Source organism: Zalophus californianus, chromosome 7 (genome assembly GCF_009762305.2).
Source record: "Zalophus californianus isolate mZalCal1 chromosome 7, mZalCal1.pri.v2, whole genome shotgun sequence".
Lineage (NCBI taxonomy): Eukaryota > Metazoa > Chordata > Mammalia > Carnivora > Otariidae > Zalophus > Zalophus californianus.
The window spans coordinates 119663090-119686870 of record NC_045601.1 but is presented as its reverse complement, the minus strand read 5'-3'; positions in this window follow the sequence as shown (position 1 = coordinate 119686870).

Below are 23781 nucleotides of genomic sequence, written 5' to 3'. Positions count from 1 at the left end.
CTAGAGAAGAGTCCTAGAGAACATCCTACTCATTAATTAGCAATAATCGCGCCTCGGATACTTTGAGCTATAAACTGTGGCCCAAATAATGTCTGTCCATATGTTTGAAATGCTCACAGACTTTTGCATTTATTAAACTGGTGAATTGAGGTTACTCAGAAAGACAATGCATTGCCCCCAAAGTTTCAGTTATGGCAACATGAAAGAGTTGGGGGAGGGGTCTCGAAGTATCCAAATGCTTAATTGCTTCTGGACTTCAGTTCACCTTAAAATGACATAGTTTTAGCATCAGTCTGGTAGGAAGCAATTTTCTAGTGAGATATAAATGTCCAGAATAGAAATAATATTTAAAAAGACTTGAGATTTTACTTAATTTTCCAAGATGTCCTTAATATTAAAATTAACTCCCTGTGCATCTGCCCACTAAGCTTTCACCAGAACATCTTGTATGCTTCCAGCATGTTTATGTACTTAGCAATTTCAGGTAAACCGTCAGATCACCGGTTTCTGTATGATTTTAGACCACCACCACCCTAGGTCAACTTGCAACTTTTGAAAAGCTTTTGATTTCACTTACTTCTCAGTTTTTCTCTTTTAAACTTACATGTTAGGTCAATGTCTCCTATCCAAAGAAAAAAACTAAATTAGGCTAGAGTAAAACAGGCAGTGAGGCACAGATTAGGTATGCTTTTCCTAAAACTAACGGACTTTCTCAGAAATTAACAGGATGCCATATTTTTATTCACCCAAGCAAGTTTTCCATTATCAGAGTCTATGTAATAAACAACAAAGTTTTGTTCAAAGAAAATTCTAGTCACAACCTGTTTTTCTTCCTTTCTTTTCCTTTCACAGATTCATTCATTCAACAAATATTTTTTGAGCACCTGCCACATGTCAGAAACTGTTGTAAGCACTTGGGATACTTAAGTGAACACAGCAAACATCACTGCCTTCATGTTGATTACATTTTAATCAGTGGGTTACTTTACCCCAAAGTGTTCTCAACAAACAGAAAGAGATTGCTAAGAACAAAAATGGCAAATGAGCTTTTTGCCTTTCCTCCCGGTGTCTTCTGCACCAGGTTTAGTTTCAACATTTTCTTCACTTATCTACTTTTAGAAGTGCAAAACAACAGTCATTGTATGAAACTTTCTGAGACTTCACATCTACCTTGCTTTAAAATGTGATTGCTAATCTTCAACGCCATCTTCTGGTTTACTCATTTGTCATATTGATCTGCTAGAAGTGATTTTTGTTCTGTTTTAATGATGAGGTGAATACAAAGAATAATATATTTTAAACACTAAAACTCTTGATGTCCTCATTACCCCTGGTGAAGGGGAGGGAGTAAACAGGTAGGAGTTGCCAGTTACTCACCAAAGACTTACATCTTAGTCATAGTTGAAACAAAAATGACAAAAGTTTTTAAAAGTTGAGCATCCCCCCCATACATACACTTGAGTAAACCAAAGGGCTCTTCAGTAACGGTAAAAGACTAGACATTTATCTTCAAATGTCACAACTTGCTAAAAAGTGAAAACAAATAGGAAATCAGTTAATTGAGTGTCAATCCAAAACAGAAGCTGATCATTATATTCTGTGAGGAGGTTATTTCAGTGAGTTTCCAGAAGTTGTAAATGGAGCCCAATCTGAACAGCGCATTGCAATTTTCAATTTACATGACCATAAAAAGACCTAAGACAGGTTACATTTACTTAAATTCAATATGTTAACAAGTTAATTTTTTAAAATTCATATTCAAGAAAAATATTTTTTAAAATTTTATTTATTTTAGAGAGAGAGAGAGAGAGTGAGAGAGAAAGCATGAGCAGGGGGAGGGGCAGAGGGAGAGGGAGAAGCAGGCTCCCCACTGAGCAGGGAGCCCCATGCAGGGCTCAATTCCAGGACCCCAGATCATGTCCCAGAACCCCAGAGTTCATGACCTGAGCCAAAGGTTGACGCTTAACCAACTGAGCCACCCAAATGCCCCAAAAAATATTTTTAAAAACCCATCCTAGACAAAAAAATAAATTATTGGAATCTTGGGGCTTTTTTTTTTAAAGGTTTTTTATTTATTTGAGAGAGTAAGTGAGAGAGAGCACAAGCAAGGGGAGGGGCAGAGCGAGTGGGAGAAGCAGACTCCCTGCTGAGCTTGGGGCTGGATCCCAGGGCCCAGGGATCATGACCTGAGCAGAAGACGGATGCTTGACCAACTGAGCCACCCAGGCGCCCCTGAAATCTTTCATATATGAAAGTAAGACTTTGGTTAAATAGCTCACCCAAGACCTCATGGATTTGAACCAAATCTAGCTGACCCTCATACTTGAGTATTTAATTATCAACAGTACCATACAATAATCGTGCTATACTATATAATGTAATACAATAAGACCATATTATAATACTATAGTATAACAAATAGTATAACACATATATAGTGTATATTACTATATTATTATAGCATATTGTATATCACAAAAGCTATTTTCTCCCTAATTCATTTTTTAAAGGGGGTGGCACTACAGTTTGTTAAAAATAATACAACTATATGCTTGAAAGAGTTTAAAGGGCAATCATTTATAATTACTTGTGAAAAATCAGGAAAATACTAAACATATTTTGTTGTTTTGATGTAGAATCATATAGGATAAATATTTCCTCCTTGGCAATATGTGTATGCAATGTTAAGTATTACTATTAACCATGTATCTTGTAATGCAGTATTATTATACTATTATTGTATTATTATATTACTATATAATAATACTATATATTATATTAGTAATATTATATGTATTATATGTAGTACTAATGGTATTATATAATAGTATACAGATACTAGTATAGTGATATACAATATGCTATAATATAGTAATATACACTATATATGTGTTATACTATTTGACATACTGTAGTAATATAATATAGCATTATTGTATTACATGATATAGTATTATAGCATGATTATTGTATGGTACTATTGATAATTAAATACTCAAGTATGAGGGTCAGCTAGATTTGGTTCAAATCCATGAGGTCTTGGGTGAGCTATTTAACCAAAGTCTTACTTTCATATATGCAAAGAAGGTAATGGTTTTCTTGCCTGTGATAATGTGTGCTATGATAATGAAAGGATGCTTAGCACAATGCTTGGCATGTCCCAAGTGTTCAACAAATTGGGATTATTATTATTATTTTATGTTGTGCTTCAACATTTAAGAGGTTTCATAGACTTTATCTCGTTTGATCTCCCAACCAAGTATCTGCCTACTGGGCAGGGCAGGCAATATTCAGCCTCATTGTACGGGTAAGGAAAGAGGTCCACTGAGGTCCAAATGGTTTGCCTAACGACGCATTCCGACCAACAGTTCTTTCTCCTAGTCTACAGGTATTTAGCTGCTTGTTGCATTGATATTTCAGAATCAGCCTCTGAGTGCAGGCCTGTCAGTCTGGAGGTGGGATTTTCATTCCAGTTGGGCACTCACTGGTTAGGACAACTTGGGTAAGAAGCAGTCTTCCTGAACTTGTTCTCCTTGTCTGTGAAGTGGAGGCTGGCAGCAGGCAACCACTAAACCTTCTTTCAACACTAAATAAATTGTTTTCTTATTTCTGCTTTAACTTAAAACCATTAATGACAGTCCAGTGGCCTTTTCCGTTATGGTAAATTCTGAGTAAGAAAAGCTGTGTTTTCCTTTTTTTTTTTTTTTTTAAGTCACTGACTTAACCACTGGTCTTCATTCTTCTTCATGAAGCTATATTCACTTTGAGGAAACTGAAGGAAAAAGGTACTGATTCTCAGCCACTACTCTCAAGTATTTAATCCTTTGGAAAAAAAAAAAACTGATCTTATAAGCAACTTATATAGGAGAGGAGTTGGGATGGAATACTCTGGAAGTGAAATTATACGTTAAATGCTTTCACTGAACACCCAGTTTAAAGGAATTGTATTGATCTTTCTTTGTAAAGTGATAAATTCTAATACCAATATGGTATGTAAACATGATTTTTTTCATACAGAGTTGCATACACTTTCCTAATTTAATTTGCAAAGTGCTTTGAGTTTCTTCAAGGAAAGAACTTTGCAGAGTTCCATCATGAGCATTTCCAGAACACAGGCTATTCAAGACTAGCTTGTGAACTCTTTTAGGCCACAGAGCTAATATATGTGGTTTTTCCCTAGGCAGAGTATAACCCGCTTTCAGGCTTACAGGAAATTGGACTGGTCATTTTAATCAATTATGCAATAAAAAGTCACAAAGTCAAAGACGCTAAGGCAATGTCGTCTCCTTTCCCTTTGTTTATAAACAACTGTTCCCTTTTCATCTCCTCTTCTTGCCAGGATTCCAAGAAGTTTCCTTGTAACATATTTTTTCTGACTTGTTATGCTGTCTACATAAGTAATGACGTGGTTTTTAACAAGGGACCACTCGATACTGCCAACTCCCTTCACCAAGCCAACAAAAATGCAAACGCAATAACTCTGGGTATTTTCTGAAAATTGAAGCAATAGGTGAAAACCAAATAGGTTTATCTAATTCCACCCATTTGTACCAGTTCATCATGTTAGGTTATACTAAAGTTCATGAACTGTCTTTTCAGTTGAATATTGTGAAAAAACACACCATTATTTTTAAATGAAGTACTACTTCTGAGAGTCAGGAGCATTTTGAGTGGTAGAGTATATCTTCAGGAAATGTTAGATTATGCTCTGGTAGCAAATCCCCAAAATCTCAGGGGCTTACGACCATGCAGGACTACTTCTTGTTTACATGAGTTATTCACTGGCTGGTTATCACTACTCTGAGAATCCAGTGCAACAAAGCAGCATCTAGCTAGTACATTCCTGGTCACATAGCGTAGAGTAATAATGATACAGGTAAAACCACATAACTGATTCATAAGCTTTACATGACCATGACTTCTGTTCCCGTTATGAGGTAAGAACTACACTGAAGGAAGAATTGCCTGGGAGTAGCAGGCAATGCCTGGCCAGAAGTCCTAGAAGGACCCAGTGAGAGACAAGGAGTTCTCAGACAGGGGCAGGTGGAGAGGTAATTAGAGGAAAGAAGAGTACATAAAAGGTTCTGTGGATATGGTATGACAAGGTAGGAGTCAGAGATAGCTGGAGAGTTTCCAGACTCAGAGATTGGAGGAATGATATGACCAAGAACCTAAATAAAGAAGTCTGGAGGAGGAAGAGGTTTATGGGAGACTAGACAGGGGACATTTGAAATGACATCCCAACATCCAGGCTGATCTAAGTAAGTGCTGTATTTCCTTTGGGGTCACTGTGTCTGATCCCTTAGCATTTAGAAGCACAGAGTTATCTCTTGCTCATCTTTGAACCATAGCATCTAAATGTGCTGAGTGTCTTGTAGCAATGAGCTCTAAAAATGAATGTGTCTTGCCTTTAAAGGGATGCTTTTGGGGACAAGAATACAATGGGATCCTCAGTTAAAGACTGAGGAGTTTCTAAATGGTGAAACAGCAGCAGACCTGAAAATGGAGGTTAGGTTGTGGGACTTACAGGAATTAGGGAGTAAATACCGACAGGCTAAATACCTATGGAGTCAGGAGAAGGAAGCAGGAGGGGCAGGAAGAGAAGCTAAGATGCAATGCCTACTAGAAAGGCCTCAGCCAATGCTTCAGAGAGGTTTAATGGAAGAAGTGATCTTAGAACAGAACTCTGATAGGAGAGCTGGGATTTCCCAGGCAGGGGCAGGGTGGAAGTACACTGCAGGTAGAGGAACTGTGGACAATGACCAACGGGCTAGAGAACCCAAGGCCTGGTGTAGAAACTGGAGGGAGGTTTGGCACTTGGAGCAGGTGGAGGAGGAGTGGGTGGGAGAGGAGAGTCATCCCTCTGGCTATTTGGGGAGGCTTCACAGAGGGTATTTTAGAGTGAGAAACTGTTGGTTCCTCCTTTGCTCCATACTTTATATGCTAGAATGGTCTCTATCACACCGGAGTTTAAGGGCTTTACACACATTAAGTGGTTTTTAGCAAGAGTGACTAAGTTAATTTTACCTTGGATATTAGGAAACTCAAAAAATGCTCTTTTCAACACTCCTCTACATATGTTTAGCTTAAAAAATATTTTCTTTTTAATGTTCCAAGGCATTAATAAAGGCAGCTGATTTGTCCTGTTTCAGAAGTGTGAGAGGGCTACCCAGGCTGAGTAACATAGCAATTTGATTTGGACAGTGGTTTTGATATGTTCTCCACCTATCCTGTAAAGCCACCAGCAGCTCAAAATGGACACCTTTGGAAGTTTGATGTGAGATCCCTGCTTTGGATCTTGAACTAGAATAAAGGGCTGGCCCTCCAAGGGCCTTCTGTGTCTGCCTGAGGGTGAGTGGGTATTCCCCTAAGGCAATGTAGTATGGCACATGCCCACGAGGCCACACACTCATTCAAGTCTGGATATTTGTGCGGAGAACAGAGGGCAACACCAGGCCTGCCCCATCTGGTTTAGAAGTCCATCCCACTCCCCAGATGTGTTCTGATTGCAGATTAGAACTTCTGTCCTTTCAAGTTCACTGGTGAAGCTTGGAATTTTCCCACTAGACTGTTGTCCACCAGTGTCAGCCTGCTGGCAATGCCAGGCCTCATTTCTGATACTTCAGAGAGGTTTGTGACATATTTGAATATAGTTTCCTCAAACATTTGTCACTATAATCCAATGGAGAAGTTAAGGAGGCATTATGACTCCACTTTAGAGAGGAACACTTGAGATCAAGGGGTTTGTAGAGGTGCTGATGTCAACAGAAGGACCTGGGCAGTGAAGACAGCCCTCGGCCACATGTCTTGCTGATGTCCACAACCCCCTGTTTTTGACTTGGCACCAACCCATTTTGCCAGTCCTTTCCCAAGATTATCACCTCTGCCACCTCCACTTGCTTCCGTTCTCTCCTCAGGGTGGTCCTGAGGAAACAAAGCCACACACACTTGTCCTTTCTTGTGTTTTGGTAGTCCTGCAGGCTTGGCTTTTGCCCCCTGCATTTTTCTTGCAAACTTACTCCTCACAGTGCAGAGTGCTACATGATTTTGCCCCACTTTGCCCCACTTGAGTGAATAAAAGAGTAACTGGAGGCACCACCACAATGCTGCTTCTGTTTCCCTCTGAGCACCCATTGCAGTCAGGCCCAGGTGCTTGGTAAGATATATGTTTGGACTCTGCCTAGCCATTTCACCTCAAACCTTCAAAGTTTTGAAAGGGTACGTATGAGCAGGGTAGTAAGACTAGTGAAGGGACTCACGGACCTGCAGGGATGAACATAAATCATGTTGGTGGCATTCAACTGACAGGTACAGTTGCACAAAATGTTTGGGCATTCTTGAAAGGCATGTGTTGTTGTAAGTAAGTTGTTTTCCTTAATGCTCATCCTACAGCACCAAATAATGGCACTTTTTATGAACAGCAGAGGGCTTTAGGAGGCTGATTCTGCTCAGGAACGCCCCGAGGCCTCCAGTGAGATGTGAGCCCTCCTCCCTGCTGACCTTGTGAGTGCCTCATCAGCCTTCTCTCCTCCCATCCCTATGGGTCCTCTGTTAGCCCCCCCTCCCCTGCTATTCAGGCTGTCTTTGTACTCCTGCAACACCTCCCAGGCATCCAGCTCACAGAAATAACTAACCTGTGTTAGTGAACCAACCTGTGTCCTTCATCCAGTTTAAACTGAAATTGTGGTTTTGAAACTCCCTTCAAAAATTCCCCTTTTCCTCTAAATGTTGTGGTTCTTTTCTTCAACTCTTTGCAAAATATTATTCAAAGCAAGTAGGTAGTACATTTTGAATAATCCCATGGACTTGTCTGTCCTTTTCTGCTCACTGAATTTGATACTCTGTTTTTATTTGGTATCGTCTGTCAAGTGTAAAAAGGAACCAACTTCTATAAAAGATAAGGCATCAGAGGGGCTATGCTGTGAACATTTTAATTAAGCTTCTTTGGCAGTTGTACTTTGCTTTTATCTTGAACAATCAACGTGTCAGTATAGTCCCTGACTACATAGTCACAGTTCATAAATGAATTCTTACAGGTTGTACTTGGGTGTGTTCCTCTTGGGCGACCTACATAGAACTTTTGGGAGGCTTAACATGCTGTATTTTGTGAGTCTGTGATTATATGAACTTTTTTATTTTATAAATTAATATGCTGTACCTTGTTTGGGTAAACTTTTACTGTTTATTGGCTTCTTTCTGTAGCATTTGTAACAAAAGTCCCCCCAATACATTCTTTTTTGCCACCATCTTTATAAATTTGAAATCGATATTCTTTTTTTTTCATGGAAATTTCCCAATTCCTTCAATGTTTCTTCCTTTTGAAAATCAAGTTTAGGATCCATCAATAAAATTAAGTTCCAGCATATGTTTATTTTGATTCCCATGCTAAAACACCCCTTAGATGAATGTATATTTTGTAGGTGCTGTTTTTGCATTAACCTATCAAATAATTTTCAGAAAAAAGGTCTATTATTGAAATACTGAATTATTGTGCATAGAACTCAGGAATTTTAGCACTCTCTTCAGCGTGGGTTTTGTAGATACATGTCTCCCTAGTATTTTGCGATGAGATTCCATGAACTCTGCTGAGGTGTATTCAGCCCCCACCCCCAGCCTCACAGCACTTTCTGACTGTCTGAGAGAGATTTCTGTTCACTTTTCCATTTGTCCAGGTGCAGATATCTTAATGTTCAAAAGTATAACCACAAGAGGCATTTATTTTTCGAGGGGCTGCAAACCCCACTGTGAGACCAGGTCTCTTACAGAAATATAAGCAGGTGCCAACATTGTGTGATTTCGGGGCACTGTAAGTCCCACTCACCCACCACACCATTCATTCCCTCTTTAATGGTATCATGGGCTGTTCCTTCCACGTGGCAGTAAATATTCCACTGTGTTTTTTGAGTCCCTTCTCCAGAGTGGTTGTGTGAACAACTGTCTAGGGCACCCATCCTCTCTCAACAAGACATTCTGCTGCAGGTTCCCTCCCTCTCCTGGGGAAGCAGAGCTTGCTAGAGCAGAGTCCTGAAATTGGCAGCATTTGTACATGTACAAGACATTTCTCTTGTACCCATTTCAAGCTGAATTACATCCTGAACCTCAACAAAGCATGATTTTCTTCTGAGACTCTGTGGTTTATTTCAGATAGGGTACTTTTATGAGGCACAGCACCAGGCACCAAGGAAGACATAAGGATAACCACTACATGGAGCCTACCACATTATGGGCCTGGACTGTGCACACACCATTTACCCACAGGAGGAAACACAAAGCAGAATGAAATATAAGTATGACAAAATGGAAAAGGAGAAGGGCAACTGAGGAAATTAGAGAGCATCATGGAGATGGCATTTGACCTGAACCTTGAAATCACAAGGTTTCAATATCACAGAAGAAGAGAAAAGGACACTCTAGGCTGAGACCAATGAGAACAAAGTCCTGAAGTATGACAGAGGGGGTGTTGGTAGAAGAGCATAATCCAGGGTAGAGGTAAGGACTCAGGGTAAAGGGGACAGAAAGGAGACTTGAAGCCCATTAAGGGAGACCATGGAAGGTCTTGAGACCAATGAAGAAACTTGGACACACTTTGGACAACATGGGACAGCAGGGACGTACATTAACAGTTTTGGAGCAGGAAGTGCCTCAACCCAACTTGAGTTTCAGGAAGACAGCTTTGCAGTGGGTACAACATGGATTGGAGGTACAGGAGCATGCAAGTGGAAGGTCTAGGTGTTTCTGGGTCTGGGGCAGGCCCTGGGGACCAAGGAGGTCACAGAGAAGGAGGCACTGGAGCAGAGAATCATGACTCACTGAGGTGTGGGCAAAAGAGGGAGACACCAGACATACTGAGAACGAGGAACAGGAAATGATGACAAAGAGTGACATTTAGGATGGAGGGTGTTAACTGTGTCTTGGGAATTGGGGCTTGAGGCACTAGAAGGATGTTTGGACAGATTGTCCTGTAAAAAGTAGTTGGAATTCAACTTTGGAAGCAGGTTAGGTAGGGGACGAGGCATATATGGCCCACTGGCAGACAGGGAGGTAGCAGAGGACTCATCAACTATCTTAAACACAATGGTTATTTCAGTTAACAGCAGGCTTCTCTATTTGCCTGCCCCAAACTTGTAAAGTTGGGGGCAGTGAGGGGTCAGGAGGAACTAGGTTTCCTCTGACCATGGATGCTGATCACTTCCCTCCAAGGAGGTTTCATTCAGTGCCGCTGTGGAGTGGCTCTGGGTGGGAACGACCCAAGGTAACTTCCTTTAAAGGCTGCTGTAGGTTCCTTTGCCCTGGAAGGTAATGCTGCTTTATGCCATGCCCAATCAGAGCAGACTTGTTGGGAGCTGTGAGGGAAAGAAGGAAAATAGTCAGGTACCAAGTGTGAGCAGGCAAAGGAGGGAAGATGGGGGAACTTCCTGTGAATACAGTGACTTTTTGGAGGATTCTTCTCCCAAACTGTTTTTGAAACATGAAAATGTTCTACCTTGCCCTGGAATGAGGGAGGCTGGGAGCCATGCATTCAGTCAGGGACCTGTTTACCTGGTCTAGGTGGACTGTGGGGGAGGTTAGAAGTCTCCACAAAGTGCCACTTTGGATCAGTGTTCTGCGGCAAACTGCAAAGAAGCCAACCTAACATCTGGTCTACAGCTTACTAAGTTTGGCTTTCTTCACTGATTCCTCAATCATGTGTCACTATAACCTGGTGGAGAAGTGAAGCAGACATTATGAGCTGAGGTGCCCGATGTCAACAGAAAGAGCTGAGCAGTGAAGACAGCCCTTAGCCAAATGCCTCATTATGAAATGAGCCCAATATGATTAATATTGAAAAAAATGTTCAGCTTCATTAATAACCCTTCTGTCTGGAAAACTCTGCACTTATCTGTGCCTGCTCCCCGCCTTTCATCAGGCCTTTACTCAAAGATCACCATTCAGGGTAACCCTCCGAGCCAACACTTAGACACTTGCCTAATCTTTGCACATGGCTCTTCACAATCTACTTCTGTAACTTGTTGACACTGTTTTTTTTTAACTTTTTTATTTTAGATTTAACAGAAAAGTTGCAAAAAATAGTACAGAGAGTTCCCATACACCTAAAGCAAAATGTTAACATTTTATTTTATTTTTTTATTTATTTTATTATTTATTTATTTTTATTATGTTCAGTTAGCCACTGTACAGTACATCATTAGTTTTTGATGTAGTGTTCAATGATTCATTAGTTGCATATAACACCTAGTGCTCATCACATGTGCCCTCCTTAATACCCATCCCCCAGCTACCCATCCCCCAACCCCCCCTCCCCTCTGAAACCCTGTTTGTTTCCCAGAGTCCAGAGTCTCTCATGGTTCATCCCCCTCTCTGATTTCTCCCCCTTCAGTTTTCCGTTCCTTCTCCTATGGTCCCCCGTGTTATTCCTTATGTTCCACATATGAGTGAAACTATATGATAATTGTCTTTCTCTGCTTGACTTATTTCACTTAGCATAATCCCCTCCAGTTCCATCTATGTTGATGCAAATGGTGGGTATTCATCCTTTCTGGTGGCTGAGTAATATTCCATTGTATATATGGACCACATCTTCTTTATCCAGTCATCTGTTGAAAAGCATCTTGGCTCCTTCCACAGTTTGGCTATTGTGAACATTGCTGTTATGAACATTGGAGTGAAGGTGCCCCTTCTTTTCACTACATCTGTACCTTTGGGGTAAATACCCAATAGTGCAAATTCTTGGTCATAGGGTAGCTCTATTTTTAACATCTTGAGGAACCTCCATACTGTTTTCCAGGGTGGCTGCATCAGCTTGCATTTCCACCAACAGTGTAAGAGTGTTCTTTCTCCACATCCTCGCCAACATTTGTTGACATTGTTGATGGCTTATCTCGGCTTACTAAAACGTGAGCCCCATAAAGGTAAGGACTTTGATGCTCTTGCCGACTGGCATAGCCAGCACATAGAACAATTTCCACTCATATTAGACATTCAATAAATGTTTTCTGAATAAATGATCATTAAAAAGAGAAAATTCATGCCCATTTCAATGAGCCCAGAGACAAACCATGTGAGACTCTTGACTCCAAGAAACAAACTGAGGGTTGCAGAAAGGGAGGTGGGTGGGGCGATGGGGTAACTGGGTGATGGGAATTAAAGAGGGCATGTGATATGATGAGCACTGAGTGTTATATTCAACTAATGAATCATTGAACATTATATAAAAAATTAATGATGTACTATACCTTGGCTACTTGAATTTAAATTTAAAAAAATAAATAAATAATGATACCATATGAAACCATCTGTATGGCTGAAATAAACACTCTTTCTAGAAAGCAACTGAACATTCTTCAAAAATGTTCATCTCAGCATTTGTTACTATAAAACTTGGAATTAATTTAAATATCTAATCATTGAGGAACAATTAAATAGATGTTAGTACTTTCACACAGTTGGGAAATTTATTTATGAAAATTTTTGTTAATTTGGGGGAAATGCTTATGATAGAAAGTTAAGGGAAAAGAGCAGAATGCAAAATCGTATATGTGATACAATCTTAACTGAGAAAAATGCACAAGAGTTAGGGAAAACCCCAACATGTGTGGTGAGGTCACATATTATTTATATAAATTGTTTTTATCTCCATTATTTTTTCTGACGTTTATACTTTTAGGGGCATAGAAAGATATTATAATTGAAACCATCAAACAGTTTCTTAAGAACAAAAAGTTAACACATATTAAGATTGACTGACCATGTTGATTTATGTCAAATGTTATGACAATATCTCTTGACCTTCACTTTTGCTCGATCCCTCAATCTACGCCAGCCCTCCATTTTTTTTCCTTCTTACTATAAAATTCATTCCTTAAACACATCTTTGATGCAAATTACTTCTATTTTCACATATGTGTCTTTTTCTGGATTGCTTGTGTTGTGGTTTGCGTTGAAGCTCTTGGCAGGGAAATCTAGAACTCCTTTGTCAAAATTCAAAGATGACATTCTGGGTTAGGTATTTTGGGGAAATACAAAGATATATTAGAGCATGGTTCCTTGCCTCAATAAATTTTCAGTTGGGTAGTTCTAGTTCTCTGGTCTTTACCTTGGAGGAACTACTTTTATTAAACCACCAATGATATTCTTTGGCAAAAATCCAAAGGCCTCATCCCTTTTCTGAGCCTCTGGGCCTCTGAGCTTCTCTGCTTATGCTGACCAGCCCCTTCTCTGTGACATCCCACCTAGTCTGGTCTTCAGCAGCATTCTGCACCCTTAATCATAGCTTTCATAATCCTTTGGGCTCTAACTGAACTCCTTTCCTGCTTCTCAGAATCTCTAGGCCTCACAATGTTCTTGAATCAACCCCGATTATCTGACCAAATACTTCAAAGATGTTTATCTTCATGATACCAATTACTCTCATAACCTTGGGCCCAGTGGCCTATGCTGCCCTCTCCAACCAAAAAAATAAACCTCAAAGTTTGCCTCTCCACCTCTGCCATACCCCTATTTCCTAAAGATTCAAGTGCTCTGTCTTCAGCAGGAAAAGGCAGGTCTCTCTGCATCTGGGAATATTCCCTTCACGGCCGTAATTCAACCATTGAACCACATCTTTCAACTTCCTCTTCCTGGACTGATCCTGTCTGATCCTTTAATAGGCTGTCCCTTTTCTTTGCACAAGGTTATATCTCAGAATATGTGTACCATCTATGGGCATTTTTTTTAAGATTTTATTTATTTGAGAGAGAGGGAAAGAGAGGCAGAGAGAGAGAGAGAGAGCACAAGCAGGGTGAGGGGCAGAGGGAGAGGCAGGCTCGCTGCTGATCAGGGAGCATGACGCGGGGCTCGATCCCAGGACCCCAGGATCATGGCCTGAGCTGAAGGCAGACGCTTAACCGACTGAGCCACCCGGGTGTATGGGCATGGTTTTTTAAGTCGATTTCTATTTATTTATTTTAAAAACGACTTTATTGAGGTTTAATTGACATGTAAAAAGCTATACATATTTAATGTGTATGACTTGAGTTTGGGGGCAGGTTTCACATCTGTGAAATCATCATCACGACCAAGGCTATAAATACATGCATCACCTCCCAAAGTTTCCTCCCATCCATTATTATTATTATTATTATTATTATTATTATTATTATTACAATTTTGTGGTAAGAACACTTAACATATGGGACGCCTGGGCGGCTCAGCCGGTTAGGCGTCTGCCTTTGGCTCGGGTCATGATCTCAGGGTCCTGGGATCGAGTCCCACATTGGGCTCCTTGCTCAGCAGGGAGCCTGCTTCTCTCTCTGCCTGCCACTTCCCCTTCTTATGCTTTCTCTCTCTCTCTTACTAATAAATAAAATCTTAAAAAAAAAACACTTAACATAAGATCATTTGTCTTCTTAGCAAAGTTTAAGTATGCAGTACGGTATTATTAGCTATGGCACTATGCTGTATAGTGGGACTCTAGAACATCCTGAATAACTGAAACTTTGTACCCTTTGACCACCACCTCCCTCTATCCCCCTCCTCCCAGCTCCTGGCAATTACCATTCTACTCGCTGCTTTTATCAGTTTGGCTATTTTAGATTCTAATTATTATTGAGATCATACAGTATTTGTCTTTCTGCATCTGGCTTATCTCACTTAGCCTAATGTCCTCCAGACCCATCCATGCTGTCACAAATGGCAGAACTTCCTTCTTTTTTAAAGGCTGAATAATATTCCATTGTATGTATATACCATATTTTCTTTATTCATTCAATATAAGCATGTTTTTAATCTTTGATTTGTGTATTTCTATTGTAATATCCTTCTTCCCCCTAAAAGTTCTAAGGGCAAGAGTTGTGTTTTCTATGTCTTTGTTATTTTCCATAGGACTTAAAATAGCATTCTGTACAAAGTAAGCTACCTGACAGGAAAAATGAGAACTCAGGAAATTTTTCAAATAAGGTTATTTTTTCAACCTGCTATTGAGACAAATAAGATATTTGGGTTTGCACTATCTTAACTGTCTGTCTACACTGGCCAAATTCAGGTGCTTTTTCTCTGATACTTCATGTTATCCCTATAGAAACCTCAGAGATACATTTTACTTGACTCTTAAGCTTTCCCTATGATAACCAATTCCTGCCAGAGTTTAAGATTAAGCATCTCTTTATCCAACTCTTCCTATTTTGTTTTTCAGAGAGCAGATCACCAGAAATGTTTTTTTGATGTTTCCTCAGTCTTAACTTGCTTTTCATGGCCTTGACACTTTTGATGGTGCTAGTCAGTTTGTAGAATGTCTCAAAATTTGGATTTCTCTGATGTTTTCTTGTTACTGATTATATTGAGATGATGCATTTTTGGCAGGGATCCCGTGGAAATGATGCTGCATCCTCCTCTGTGCATTCACATCAGGGGTATGCCAGCTGATAGATCTCCTTGGTGATGTTTCCTTAAGCACTTCGTTAAGGTGGCTTCAGAGTTTCTCCACTGCAAAGTTACTATTCTTCTCTTTCTAACTGATCAATCTCTTTGGGGAAATAAGTTGAGACTGAAAACATCCTGTTTCTTCTCAGGCTTAGCCCAGTGATTTTTGTATCCATCAGAGAATCTTGCTTGCAGTGATTATTACGATCACATTTGTCTATTGGTGATTTTGTATTTCCCTTATTCCTTCCATATTTATTAACTTGAATTCTTATGTAAGGAAGAGTTGCTCCTTCTCTGTCATTTACCTATATATCTACATCACTATAGACTCATGAATATTTTTTTCTGTGGATTAGAATACATTACTTGTAATGTATGGATTAGAATCCATTATTTATTTGTGAGATTATCCCTTAATCTCAAATTATTCCAATTTTGGCCAATGGGAGCTCATTCAAATTGTCTCTTGTTCCTTCCCTTTCTTTTTCAAACACTTTCCTATTTTCTGGCCGCACAAGTCTCAGGTTTATCTGGCATTTCCCCTGCTCCAAACCTGGAATCAACTACTTCTTCTTTTCTTTAAATTTAATTCCAGTATAGTTAACATACAGTGTCATATTAGTTTCAGGAGTACAATATAGTGGTTCAACAATTCCAAACATCACCAGGTACTCATCACAACGAGGGCACTCCTTAATCCCCCACACTTACTTAACTTTCCCTGACCTCTTTCCCCCTGGTTACCATCAGTTTGTTCTCTATAGTTGAGTCTGTTTGTTGCTTTCTCTCTCTCTCTTTTTTCCCCTTTGTTGGTTTGTTTTGTTTCTTAAATTCCACCTATGAGTGAAATCAATTAGTATTTGTCTTTCTCTGACTGACTTATTTCACTTAGCATTATACTCTCTGGCTCCACCCATGTCTTTGCAAATGGCAAGATTTTATTCTTTTTTATGGCTGAATAATATTCCATTGTATATTGGAATCAACCACTTCTCCACAAAATCCATCTCTACATTTTTAAATCTCTGCTTCCCAATCGTAGTTGCATTCCAGTCACCAACTTCTCATGGAGACTTTGGCCCCAGGAGAGTGGGGACCTTGCTTGTCTGGTCATGGCTATTTTCATACCACCCAAAGCTGCCCCTCACACAGTTTAGGAGCCCACTCCCATCTCCTTTGGGGACTCCCCTTTACTCAGTAGAGAATTCTGGTGAGTGGCCATCAAAGAAACTGGTGGCTTTGAAGCAATTCCAGTTTTTGCCAGCCTGGGGAGCCTGAAACTAGGAACCAAATCTCTGTACTCATTTTTCTAAAAACAGTTTTTAATGCAACAGAATCTAGGAGAGTATAAGTCACTTTTAGACCTATGAGTCTAAGACTCATGACTTAGTCATGAGTAATTGTAATTGCTACAATTTTTATATTAATAGAGACCCATGGACATTTATTTTATTCCATGGATTAGAATCCAGTATTATGATTATAATTATTTTTCTTCTCTCAGCTTTTCCTGCTCTTGCCATTGGGAGCTCCATCAGGTTGACGTTTGTGCCCTTTTGGTATGTCCCCATTCTTTTTTGAGTGCTTCATTCTTTTCTGACTTCATAGGAGGAGATAAAGTATTAAATGAGCAATTACAACAACACAGCACTACCATGCCTGAGGTGCTTTCATCTAATAGGACTGACTATATGCTAAGCCTGTGGAATAAGGGATGGGCTAGGGGGCTGGAAATGGTAAGGACTGGTGCCTATTCCCATGTGCCATGCACAGGGGAGTGGACAGGATGTGCACAGGAACTGAAAGAAGGACACAGGCTGAGTGCTAATGTGGCATGTGGCTAGAGGACAGCTAAGTGGGGCTAGATGCTGGTGTGGGAAGTCAAGTTAAGGAGCTCAGACATCATTTTAAGGGCATTTGAAGTTTCTAAGCATTTTAAACATGGAGATTTTTACGATTAAACTAGATTACATCTAGGATAGTGTTTTGCACATAGGAAGTATTCAATAAAGGGTGACTACAGCTGCCATTCTGCCACCATATCTACTGATACTGTTGCTACCATAATTACTGTTGCTGCTGCTACTCCTAATACCACTACCACCACCACTGCTACTTCTATTGCTAGCACTTCTAGTGCTGCTATTTCTACAACAACAAGAACAACTACTACAACTAGCCCTGCTACTGCCACCACTTCTACTTCTACTGCTACCGCTTCTAGTGCTGTTATTTCTACAACTACTACAACTATCCCTGCTACTACCACCACCACTGCTACTTGTATTGCTAGCACTTCTAGTGCTGCTGTTTCTACTACAACAACTACTACTACAACTATCCCTGCTACTACCACCACCACTGCTACTTGTATTGCTAGCACTTCTAGTGCTGCTGTTTCTACTACAACAACAACTACTACAACTATCCCTGCTACTACCACCACTACTGCTACTTCTATCCTACCACTTCTAGTGCTACTATTTCTACAACAACAACTACTACTACAACTATCCCTGCTACTACCACACCACTGCTACTTCTACAGCTACCACTTCCAGTGCTACTATAACAACAACAACTACTACAACTATCCCTGCTACTACCACCACCACTGCTACTTCTACAGCTACCACTTCTAGTGCTGCTATTTCTACAACTACTACAACTATCCCTGCTACTACCACCACCACTCCTACTTCTACTGGTACCACTTTTAGTGCTGCTATTTCTACTACAACAACAACTACTACAATTATCCCTGCTACTACCACCACCACTGCTACTTCTGCTACTGCTACTGCTTTTACTGCTACTACTACTACTACCACTGCCATTGTTGCTACTGTTACTGCTACTTCTGCTGCTGCTGCTATGCATATTACATTTATGACTTTATCCCCATTTGGGAAACTATTACCAATTTTTTAAGACATATTTTATTTATTTGAGAGAGAGAGAGAGAGAGAAACAAGTGGGGGGAGGAGCAGAGGAAGAGGGAGAGAATCCTCAAGAAGGCTCTTGCTGAATGCAGAGCCTGATGCAGGGCTTGATCCCACAACCCTGAGATCATGACCTGAGCCAAAATTAAGAGTTGGATGCTTAACTGACTGAGCCACCCAAGAGCCCCCCAAAGTTTTGTTTTTAGTGAATTCTTTGCAAATCTGAAGGCCTCCATATTGGATAATAGCCACTCCATAACCCCCTCTGTTAATTTATAGGGAACTTGTTCAGACTCAATGGATGCAGTGTGTTAGAGTCTGGGGAGTTGGTCTGAGGTCCTTCCAGATTAGAAGGAGCTCCGGTCTTGAAAAGACTGGTCTAGACATGAAGTCAGGACTCCACCTGAATCTTTATTACCTGCTTCCATGTCAGTCTTTGGTTCATGAAAAGTTGATTTCAATCCAAATACCTTGCTCCTTCAGTAAGTATGTGTTAAGTATCTACCACGTGCCAAGTACTATTCTAGGGGCTGATATGCAGTAGGTATAGGGTAACTCCTGGCCACCTCAGAGCTTACATTGTTAGTGAGCAGAGCATGAAAGGGGTCCCAAAAGAATATATTAGAATATCTGTTTCTATATTTTTTAATGCTGAACTCATCCTTAGCTTAGTGACAATGGCCCCACTTTGGCCATCCAGGTGGCCACCATGCTCTGTGATTCACTCTGTGATACAGCGGGGTTGTAACAGGAGGTGGACCTTCCTGAGGCAGATGCTGGCAATGGTAACTTTTCCTGGTGATCTCAGTGCACTGCAGGGACCTCCCTAAGTGGATTTGCAGGTAAAATCTTCTGGTGTTAAGTAGACAACCCCAGAAAGAACTTTTTGCAAAGAAACTATGAACAAAAAGCAGTAGTAAAAAAGAGCAAGCAAATAGAAAATGGCAGAGCCTATTTTCCCCTGAGTATAAGCTTTTTGTCAGCTGCCTTTTCAGATTAAAAACATTTGGTACTAATATGACAAGATCTGACAAGAAATCAACCCCCTACATTTAAGAGTCTCAAAATGGCTATTTAAAATATAGTTGTTGTACAATTGCACTATTGGGTATTTACCCCAAAGACACAGATGTAATGAAAAGAAGGGCCATATGCACCCCAGTGTTCACAGCAGCAATGTCTGCAACAGCCAAACTGTGGAAGGAGCCGAGATGCCCTTCAACAGATGAATGGATAAAGAAGATGTGGTTCATATATACAATGGAATATTACTCAGCCATCAGAAAGGATGAATACCTAACTTTCACATCAACATGGATGAAACTGGAGGAGATGATGCTAAGTGAAATAAGTCAAGCAGAGAAAGTCAATTATCATATGGTTTCACTTATTTGTAGAACATAAGGAACAGCATGGAGGACATTAGGAGAAGGAAGGGAAAAATGAAAGGGGGGAAATCGGAGGGGGAGTTGAACCATGAGAGACTATGGACTCCGGGAAACAAACTGAGGGTTTTGGAGGGGGGATGGGTTAGCCCCCTGCATATGGCCCTTCTGGGTTAGCCCGGTGATGGGTATTAAGGAGGGCACATATTGCATGGAGCACTGGGTGCTATACGAAAACAATGAATCGTGGATCACCACATCAAAAACTGATGATGTACTGTATGGTGACAAACACAACATAATAAAATTAAATTAAATTTAAAGAAATAAAAACAAACAAAATACAGTTGCTGTAGAGTTAATGGCTGTATCCTCACAAAATGCATGTGTTGAAACCCCAATGCCCAGTGTGATGGTAATAGGAGGTGGGGCCTTTAGGAGGGGATCAGGTCATAAGGGTGGAGCCTTCATGAATGGAATTAATATCTTATAAAAGAGACTCCAGCCCCTTCTATCATGTGAAGACATATTGAGCCAAGAAGAGGGTTTTTACCAGACATCAAATTTGCTGGTGCCTTGATCTTAGACTTCCCAAACTCCAGAAACATGAGAAATAAATGTTTATTGTTTAAGCCACCAAGTCTGTGGTAGTTGGTTACAGAAGCTCAAGTAAATGAATACAATGTATTTCCACCCTCTGTCATTAACATTGAACTTCATACTAAATATATGTTTTACTTTAAGATATTAGCGAATGATTTCAACCCTATTCCAGGGGATGGGAAGTGTGAGCTTAAGTTTTTCCCCTTTGACAGAGATGCATTATGTAAAAGTTTGAAGTACACAGGCTTAGAGTCACCACAATCCTACACTCATAGAATGTATGATTCATTTGATAACACTTATGCCAGGCAACATGTTGGAAGTTGGGGGTGCTGAGGTGAATAAGACACCAAACCAGCCTCAAGGGGCTCTCGCACATGCACACACACTGCATAATACAGTGTGACAAGTGAAATGCCTGCAAATTCCTGCAGGATGAAGTTCTGTGGGTGCAACAAAGGATGTAGTGGGGAAGCAGGGAGGGTTCAGGGGATGAGGAGCTAAGTCCTAGAGGAGAGGGGGCTCAGTGGCCTCCCTCTGAGACAGAAGCAGGCCACACTGAAGGATCAACTCATCAAGGAAGCTCTAGGATGTACAGTATACTGCAGGGACAGCAAAATGTCCCAGGAAGGACAGCTGGCAGGCTATTGAGAAGGGCACATGTTTATGGCCAAAGGCTCTGTCAAATTGTGCCACACACATCCCATTGCCCATGGCCCATGGGCCACATAGCTTCTCCCAGGGAGCTGAAGGACTGTAACAAATGCCTGATGAACCTCCCAGAAATTGCCTACAGACCTTGTGGTTTCCAAGTGAATCCCACTGTCCTGGGAAGGAGAATGCCACACATCTGTATGAACATACTGGCTTCATGGGGAGCCACCTAAATTGCAATTTCTTTCACCCCAGTCCTACCCTCAGACCCTCCCCAGAGGCCACTACAACTGTGATTTGGGCCCCCATTCTTTTTTTTAAGATTTTATTTATTTATTCATAAGAGACAGAGAGAGAGAGGCAGAGGGAGAAGCAGGTTCGCTACTGAGCCGGGAGCCCGATGCGGGACTCAATCCCAGGACCCTGGGATCATGACCTGAGCCCAAGGCAGATGCTTAACCATCTGAGCCACCCATGTGCCCTGGGCCCCTCATTCTCTTAACTATTTATAGCCTTTATATGTCCATGTGTGAAGAAAAGATATTATTGCTTGTTTTTAAAGGTTATAGAAATTATATTTGCAACATTTTCTTTTATAGAAAAAAGTAAATATGACAAAATAGTAAATTACCAATTCTTATAGTGGGAACCTAGCTAGTTGCCATACTGTACTTTGTATGTTTTACATTTTGTTAATATTTTTATTTTTATTTTATTTTATTTTATTTTATTTTATTTTATTTTATTTTTAGTTCTTGTAGATCATTTTATTAGATGACTTGGGATTTTCCAGTAAACCCTGGGGACCCCAAGTGGCTGACAGCCCTGCTCCTCAGCTCCATTCCATTCAAAGTTCAGAATCCAGACTCTTTCTTATCAACTCCTTTGAGGCATTTACATGAGAGCTTACCAAGGGTGGGGTAAGTGCTCCCTCTGAAGCTGCCAGTGTGGTCCTGCCCACAGAGCCCATGTCACAGGAAGACATGCAGACCTGTACCCTCAGGACCTGTGCTCTTTGGATTCCAAGGCATGAATTCGTGGGGGCATTTTTGCCTCACACTCCATAGTACCTTGGCTCCTATGCAGTATGTGACAGGGTCAAAAACATGCCAATGGGGCTGCCACATTCAGTTTGAATCCTGGCTGCACAATTTCTAATTATGTGATCCTGATCAAATTTCCCAGCAGACTGAGAATGGAAATATCAGTGCTAACATGACCCTGAATGACATGAGGCTTATAAAACCCTTGACAAGTTGGTGATACCATCTTCCTCTAGCCATCATCCTGCTCTCTGTGATGGAGTAAAAAATGAAATAGAGCTACTTTCCCTTCAGGACCAATAAAAGTACCTCTTCTTCCTAAAGATAATATTGTATGGGTTAAAAAAAAACTCTTGTCAAAATGTTTTATGCTTTTTCAGTGGAGAGAGAGTATATAAATACAAAAGAGCATGTTCTCTCATTTTGAGGTGCAGAAAGCCAGAGTCTGCCAAGCTTTGGATGACTTGACAATATTTCACCATCTACAATTGACGTCACTTTTCCCTCCTGGTTGTACTTCAGGTCATGGTATGTCACCAAAGTTGGGATAAACATTTCCTGAGTACCACTTTAAAAATAATAGTAATTGATGGGGCACCTGGGTGGCTCAGTTGGCTAAGCATCTGCCTTCAATTTGGGTCATGATCCCAGGGTCCTGGGATCGAGCCCCGCATCGGGCTCCCTGTTCAGCGGGGAGCCTGCTTCTCCCTCTCCAGCTCCCCTGTTTGTGCTCCCTCTGTCTCTCTCTCTGTCAAATTAATAAATAGTCTTAAAATTTTTTAATAAAAATAATAGTAATTGAAATCCTCTTATTTAAAAAATAAAATATCTCCAAAGAGGACCTAAGAATGAGATCACAGAAGGCAGGCTTGAAAAGAGGAGGGAAGTACTGAGGGAAGGGGAACTGTCAAGCTTCATCTAGGGAGAAGGTTTGGGGGTAAAGTTCTAAAAGGCAACAGTTTCCTACTCTGTTTCTGAGAGTTTCTGGCTCCCAGAGATTTTTTAGTTTCTATTGGAGGCAAACATTTCCCAGGGGCACAGAGTAGCCACCAATGGAAGAACAGACACATTTTTTTCTTTTTTTAATTTTTATGTTAATCACCATACATTACATCATTAGTTTTTGATGTAGTGTTCCATGATTCATTGTTTGCGTATAACACCCAGTGCTCCATGCAGAACGTGCCCTCTTTAATACCCATCACCAGGCTAACCCATTCTCCCACCCCTCTCCCCTCTAGAACCCTCAGTTTGTTTTTCAGGGTCCATAGTCTCTCATGGTTCGTCTCCCCCTCCGATTCCCCCCCTTCATTCTTCCCCTCCTGCTATCTTCTTCTTCTTCCTTTTTTTTTTTTTAACATATAATGTATAATTTGCTTCAGAGGTACAGGTCTGTGATTCAACAGTCTTGCACAATTCACAGTGCTCACCATAGCACATACCCTCCCCAATGTCTATCACCCAGCCACCCCATCCCTCCCAACCCCCACCACTCCAGCAACCTTTAGTTTGTTTCCTGAGATTAAGAATTCCTCATATCAGTGAGGTCATATGATACATGTCTTTCTCTGGTTGACTTATTTCACTCAGCATAACACCTTCCAGTTCCATCCATGTCATTGCAAATGGCAAGATTTCATTCTTTTTGATGGCTGCATAATATTCCATTTTATATATATATATATATATATATATATATATATATATATATATATATATACCACATCTTCTTTATCCATTCATCAGAACAGACAC